Genomic DNA, 7156 nt, shown 5'->3' with positions numbered 1-7156 from the left:
GCGTAGTCTGTCACATAAAACTGCTCTAATGAGAAAAGTTACAGAATTTTATTTAAAGCTTTAATCAGTCACTCTGATTGAATTGCTAAATATATCACTGTTCCTGGCAAAATAAAAGAAATATGGAAGATTTCTTTAATAGGAGACAGGTGAGTTACTATAGGGCTTTACTTACATGTCATCTTTTTTTCCCCAGTTCATACTTAATTAAATAAAAGTGGAATTCAATTTTTTTCCTTAGGCATAACATTTTTCTCTTAACAAGTTGTTAATGGAATTGAAAAGTCGTCCCATGATGCCTGACATAAGAAAATCAGCCTGCAAAAGACCAAGCTTACAAATTTTGGTTTTGTTTTTATTTTTATTTTTATTGTCTTTTTGAGACAGGGATTTTGCTCTGCATTTCAAGCTGGCCTTGAGCTCACTTTGTAGCCCAAGCTGGTCTCAATCTCTCAATGATCCTCCTGCCTCAGCCTCCCTAGTGCTGGGATTACAGGAGTGTGACAGGACGCCTGGCTCCTGGTTTTTTGAGACAGGGTCATATGGTGCATCCCAGTTTGGCCTCAAACTTTTCTTGCTTCTGCTTCAGCCTGCACATGCTGGCTGAGACTGCGGGTGTGAGCCACCATTCAAATTTATGAATATGAAGAGAGGAAAAGTTATTTGATGGGATGCCTGTAAAATTTTAAATTTTGAGTACTGATTTAATATTTCTCATCACTTGATTTCTTTTTATTTTGAGACAGGGTCTCACTATGTAGGTCAGGCTGTTCTTGAACTCACTATATAGCCTAGATTGGCCTTAAATTCACAGTGATCCTCCATCCTCAGCCTCACGAGTGCTGAGTATTGGGATTATAGGTGTGTGCTAGCATGCCCAGCGCATCTCTTGATTTCTAAAATGAGTTGAGACATTAAAGACAGATAAGTAACCACTATTTTAGCCCCATAGTGCTCCTAGTAATATCAGAGTCTGTTAGAAATTATCTGTATGGCACATTCATTAGATATTTTATAAGCATGTACAAATAATATAATTTATTGGGATTTTTTTTTTTTTTTGGTCTTTTTGTGACAGGGCTTTACTGTGCAGTTCAGGCTGGCCTTGAGCTCACTGTGTAGCCCAGGCTGGTCTTGAACTCACAATGATCCTCCTGCCTCAGTCTCCTGAGTGCTGGGATTACAGGTATGCACCACCATACCTGGCCAAATAATATAATTTGGAGTAAAAAGAAAAGGAACTCTGAATATGCATCCTTGATGAAGTTTTTAATCAAACAATCATGTGAATTTGTTTAACTCAAACAATCATGTGAATTTGTTTTAGAAATCATGTTATAAATTCAGTTTGGCTGGGCATGGTGGCACACACCTGTAATCCTAGCACTCAGGAGGCTGAGACAGGATGATCCCACCTGGGCTACATAGTGAGTGCAAGGTCAGCCTGAGCTATATAATGAGCCTGAGCTACCTGTCTCAAAAAAAAAAGTTGTATCAAATAACTATGTTTAGTAATTCCTGCATAGTATCACTAAAATCTAAGCTCAATATAAAATTGTATAATAGTGTTGAAAAATACTTTATTACATGAAAATATTATTAAGGTACAAAGTTAAATGCAAAAGCACCACATTTCAAATAAGTCCTATTTAGCTACGTAAGGCCACTTCCAAAGTTATGGTTGATTAGTGTCTGAATGGGCTGTTTTACCATTTACCTATTAATTAGACTCTCACTACCTCTATATTGTTTCCTAGGGACTGTAAAATATCCTCTAGTAACACGATGCCATTTATTATCCTCTAGAAATCAAAGAAGACAATCTCATGAAGCAAATACAAATATGTATCTCTTTCTTTTAAAAAGGGATATATTAAAATTATGTATGGGATAATTAGCAAAGTGTAAAAGGGATGACGAGGCATGACAGAGAGCGAAACATCCTAAAAACATCTTGCTATGTTCATATGCCAGCTCCCCACAAGGAATGTGATGTAGACATGTACGATAAAAGTAAAAACTGAGGGAAAAAAGTCACTCTTGCCACTCACAGACTAAAAACAGTATAAACCTTAACCAAATGTCTTTAAACCAGGGCGCATGTACAGCCCTCAGCTGGCCCCAGGTTTCTTTCAGTGAGAATAAAACCCACCTCCCATGTTTGAAGCTATGTTGCGTTTAATTGTGGTCTCAAGGGGAGCCTATTTTCAAGACTGGAAAAGCTGGGAGGGACAAATGGCAAACAGTTCTGTGCTTCCGCTTAGTACTAATTGGCAGAGCACAAAGGCATAGATAATTAAGTAGCTGCTGCTGCTGCTGCTGCTGCTGCTGCGGCAGCAGCGGCAGTGGAGGCTGCGGAGGCATGAAGCTATTCAGGAGCCTTTTTGTCTTCCAGCTGCTGTGAGGGAGAGTTCTTCAGCCAGTTTGTGATCTTGAGGGTCAGTGCAGGGATCCCACCACACTGCATTCCAGTGGCACTGTTCCACTGCGAACGTGCCCACATCAAGGATAGGGCTGTGAGTTTCAGTGGCTGTGGATGGACTGGGGTCCCCACCGAGAAGCCCCTGGCTGCTCCTATTGCTGATGTCACAGCTTGACACGACACTGCCATTACCCAGAAGGGGACCTTTGGAGTCTTCCTCTTCCCCCTGAGAAACCAGTGTGGGCTCAGAAGCTCGATTCCAGTGAGGTCCAGCTTTGGTGATCTCTGCACAGGGGTCTGGTGCCTCAGGGTCCTCCACCATGGGCTTCCCTGGTGCTTTCTGGTCTGGGACAGGGAGGTTGAGCTCTTCCCAGTTAAAGGCACATCCACAGGCACAAGGGCAGGGAAGAGCTGCCTTCTTTCTGCTGCGTCTTTGGACAACCACAGATGACTGAGATGAAGACCTCCTGCTGCTAGACTTCCCGCTGGGAGCGTTGAGCTAGAAGTAAGGCAGCTGGCAAACACGTCCTTCCTTTGGCACACCCGCACAGGTATGGAGGCAAAGGTCCTCCAATCACTTGGAAATCCGCTGGGAGTAGAACAATTAGAACCTAGGTATTTACCAAATTAGAGAGCTTATAATTAACACTTTTATCTTGTATTTGTCCCACTTGGGTTTCTCCATCAGCACCATCTTTTCCATCACAGTGTGAAGGCCCAGAATTCTCCATCTTAGCCTCTTCGAACCACCTTATGGGATCTGGCCTGGTGCATCTGATAGATAAAAGGCAAACACCAAACGCATCCTGAAGGTTCTCGCTAATAACTCCTGGCTGGAATCTTCCAAATCTGTCTTCTACTTCTTCTGCATGGTTTCACTGCTAAAAATTCTGATTGTTGGCCGCACCGCTGGTATTTACAGACCCTTCACTTATCCAAGCGGCACTTGGAGGCAACAGGCACTCTTGCATCTGATGTTCTCAAGAGCCACAGTTGGAAGAGTGAGGCTGTGGTCTTTTTGCCTTTTGCATTTCTTGTCCTCCTACAGAAACAGTGCGGCTGGACACTTACCAGTCCTTGGGTGTTTCCCATCCTTCTATAAATTCAGGGTTTCACTTTGTAGCAGTTGCCCCAATGTAACAAGACAAAAATTAATGAAATCCAGGACACTTCTTACAACAAGAATAGCCTCCTTGCTGTTTCTAATGGCATAGGATATTTTATGGTCCTCATGTAACCCAATACTGGATGGCTAGGGAAAAGATTAAGGGAAATCTTTTCTGCATCCTTTTTCTGTTACTGCACAATTTTATTTTGTACAAATTTGATAGAAGTGCCTCTATTTCTTGATGGTATTTCTTTGAAATAACATTGTTTGTTAATATAACTTAAAACAAAGGTCCATCTAATGATATTGTTCACCACCATTCCACTCAGTGGAGTCAGAATGTTCAATTTTCTTTCTTTTTCAAAAAAAATTATTAGTCCATACTCGCAGCACACAACGATTGCACTCGGCGAGAATGTTCAATTTTCTTTTAAGTTCTTCATGTCTCTGCTGCCCAGGAGGGGTCCCGTAGCTCCATGCAGTAAATTCCATTGCTGTGCATCAGTCTGTACCTTCCCTGAAGCAGGTGTGAATAGGCTACAGAGTTAACCCCTTCAGGGGTCATTTACCTCAAACAGCCCCAGGTCTCCAAAGTCCACTTTCACCAATGCTTTGGGTTATGGGAAAGACTCAGTAAAACACAAAAAGTGGGGCTGGGGATTTAGCTCAGCGGCAAAGCGCCTGCCTGGCAAGCGCAAGGTTGTGAGTTTGATTCCTGGTACCGGAAGAAAAACGAAAAACTAAAACACAAAAAGTGCACTTGTTGACAAAGTTCAAAACACTCAGGAAGCCATCTTATTCTATGTGCATTGGGGACCGGGTGGTAACACTTCACTGTTTCACATTAAAAATTCATTTAAGATTTGGAAATCGGTTTTTAGTGGTAAAAGCATATCTTAAACATTATGTCTTGCCTTGAAATCATAACTATCACTGTTCAGTTATGGATTTTCCATGCAGACTACTCTGCTGATAACTGTTGTAAAAAATACTTGAAACTTCCTGGTGGAATTTGTAAATTGCACACTTTCTACTTTCTGGTGTCTGTACCCTTACAGTGAAATGACACATAAAATAATATGGGTGCAGCTTCTTTAGACTTTAAAAATTTCTCCCATCTTTTATTATTGTCATATGTACTAATTCAATAGCAACTTTTTTTTTGCACAGGGAATTATGCCTAAAGCCTTCACAATGAACTATGTCCCCAGCATTTTAAATTTTTTTTTTTTTTTTTTTTTTTGAGAGAGCATAGGTTCTTGCTAAATCACTAAGTTGTCCAGATTGGGTTGTACTTGCTATCCTATCCTCCTGCCTCAGCCTAGCAGAGTGCTGATATGACAGGCATGCACCACCACACCTGGCTGAGCAACATTTTTTTAAAAATGACTCACCTTCCTTGGGTCTTTACAAGACATTAAATGCAGTTTTTATATTTGCAATTCTTTCCATGTACACCTTTCTTTAGTTTTTCATTTTACTAAATTATTTTAAAGGATTTATTTATAATAAAATGAAAAGTATTTTATTAAATTGAAGACTGCCTTATTAAAATTGATCTTGTTTATAGTTCAATAAATGTAAACATTTTACTAAGTTAAATAATCTTACTAATCGGCACAGCTGGCTTCAGCAGACTGGGACACACATGTGTGACTCTGCAGAAGTTTCCAGCTCATCTGGTGAGGGCAGAACTTGGGGAAGCACTGGGGAAGAGCCTGTTAGAGCAAGATTCATCAGGCCGCAGGCGTCAGCCAGTGAGAGTGCGGAATGCTAAGTACACGTCCCGTAAGGGAGCAACCACTGCAATTAATTTTATGAAATACTATTAGGTGGTTTAGACCAGCTCCACTCCCATACTTAATTCTTGTGAGTTTCTGAAACCTAGGGCAACTAAACTTTCTAGATTTATATTAGCATGTGGAAATTTTATCTCCATTGAGACATACTATTTGTGTATCTGTTTTACACACCTAGAAAAAGAATCCTGGGGCTTTCTCTTCTTTTTGTTTTTATCTCGCTTCTTCCCGGTTCATAATGCCAACTGTAGCTGTCAACCTGATGAAACCAAACTGACAGGGTGAGAGCAGGTCATTCTGCCACTTTTCCAGCTCTTTCAGCTGCACATCAAGCCCAGGGCTGACCACTCCACACTTTAAAACCTGCCCGTGAGGTGCACAGCATTTTTTCCAGCCCTGTGATCATCAGTGATTTCAAATCTTCCAGTGTAGCTGTGCTTCATTATCACAGTTAGAAACTGGACAATGGCCAGAGTACAGCCTAAAAGACCTGGTGTTTGCCTGTTCTTGGCATTGCTTTAGTTATTGGGAGCATTAACCAGGACACTCATGCCCACCATTACAGTGGAAAGGCTGTATTACTGTATTAAATGAATAAAATTATCTTAGTGGTTGGTAGACAAAGCCTGGCACGCTTACCCAATGCCCATCCATCATCCACAGCCTTTTCCATGTAAGCCCATGACTGATTTGGGCTCTTGATGGCCAGGAGGAGGTAAGAGTGGTGAGGAAGAACCACACCAAGCAAATGTATTGTGAGTCAAAAATGCCTTTTTTCTAAAGACCCAGAACAACAGGCTCAAATAATCTCTTGGATCTTCTCCCCCATGTGACCTTTTAAATCTGAAAAGTTTTAACAAGGCAAGAAAGAAAAAGACATACTACTTTTTCAATTAGAGGAATCTTAACGCATATTTACCACTTATCCATAAAGGAAGCAAGGTACATAGAGAAAAACTTAGAAAAACCACGTGCGACACCAACCACATTCGAAGGACTTCATTCAGTGCTTCTCCAAGGAAAGGGTCAGAAACTCGGGTTAGATAGTGGTGTGGAAGAATCCTAGCCCAGCTACCTTAGGCATTGGCATAAAGTGAAAGAAGGTAAGAAAATACTACTACAATCTTCTCACTTTGCATATTTCCCAGCACTGCTACCTTTTCTTCTTTTGATGTTATTGGTGATTGTGCCCAGGACCTCACCACTGAGCTACATTCCCAGCCCACTGTGTTTTAAAACAAGTTCTTCCTAAATTTCAAAACTGCCCAGGTTGGGCAGCTTGAAATTCTTAGCCTCTCAGAGTGCTGGGATTACAGGAATGGGATACCACCTTTGATTTTATCATTACTTGTCTTGCTTTTCTTTTTTTTTTTTTTGTCTTTTTGAGACAGGGTTGCGCTAGGCAATTCAGACTGGCCTTGAGCTCACTTTGTAGCTCAGACTGGTCTTGAATTTGCAATGATCCTCTTAACTCAGCCTCCCAAGTGCTGGAATTACAAGCATGCGCCACAATGCCCATCTACTTGTTCTGCTTTGGATCTGATGCAAAGCAAGAAACACTTTGAGCTTCTTCAAATATACAGTTGTATTTTGTCCTCCTCCTGTTAACCCACATGGATTTACTGCTCAAGATAGGATTTCTCCTTGAAAGGAGACTTGAGTGTTAGAAATGCCTCATTGCTCCTAGGCATCACCACAGCTCCCAGCATCATCTACAGCTTCCTCTATAAGGTCTGGTGTTTCCCTTCTGAAATAGAGGAAACAGCATTCTACCTGGCTGGACCTATGACAACTTGGGAAACTGCCCATTGGCTAACTATGAGTTCA

General features: G+C 41.3%; 2 pseudogenes; both read right to left on the bottom strand.

Annotated features, from left to right (window-relative positions):
• Nucleotides 1-2372: 2372 nt before the first annotated feature.
• On the bottom strand, nucleotides 2373-4095 carry LOC102027645 (annotated as a pseudogene).
• A 1447-nt stretch (nucleotides 4096-5542) lies between these two features.
• LOC102007014 lies at nucleotides 5543-5889 on the bottom strand (annotated as a pseudogene).
• Between the last annotated feature and the right edge of the window lie 1267 nt (nucleotides 5890-7156).

The sequence above is a fragment of the Chinchilla lanigera genome, unplaced genomic scaffold (assembly GCF_000276665.1).
Source record: "Chinchilla lanigera isolate Chin_1 unplaced genomic scaffold, ChiLan1.0 scaffold00017, whole genome shotgun sequence".
Classification (NCBI taxonomy): Eukaryota; Metazoa; Chordata; class Mammalia; order Rodentia; family Chinchillidae; genus Chinchilla; species Chinchilla lanigera.
The sequence above is the reverse complement of the archived record's forward strand: the minus strand, read 5'-3'. Positions and strand labels throughout refer to the sequence as shown.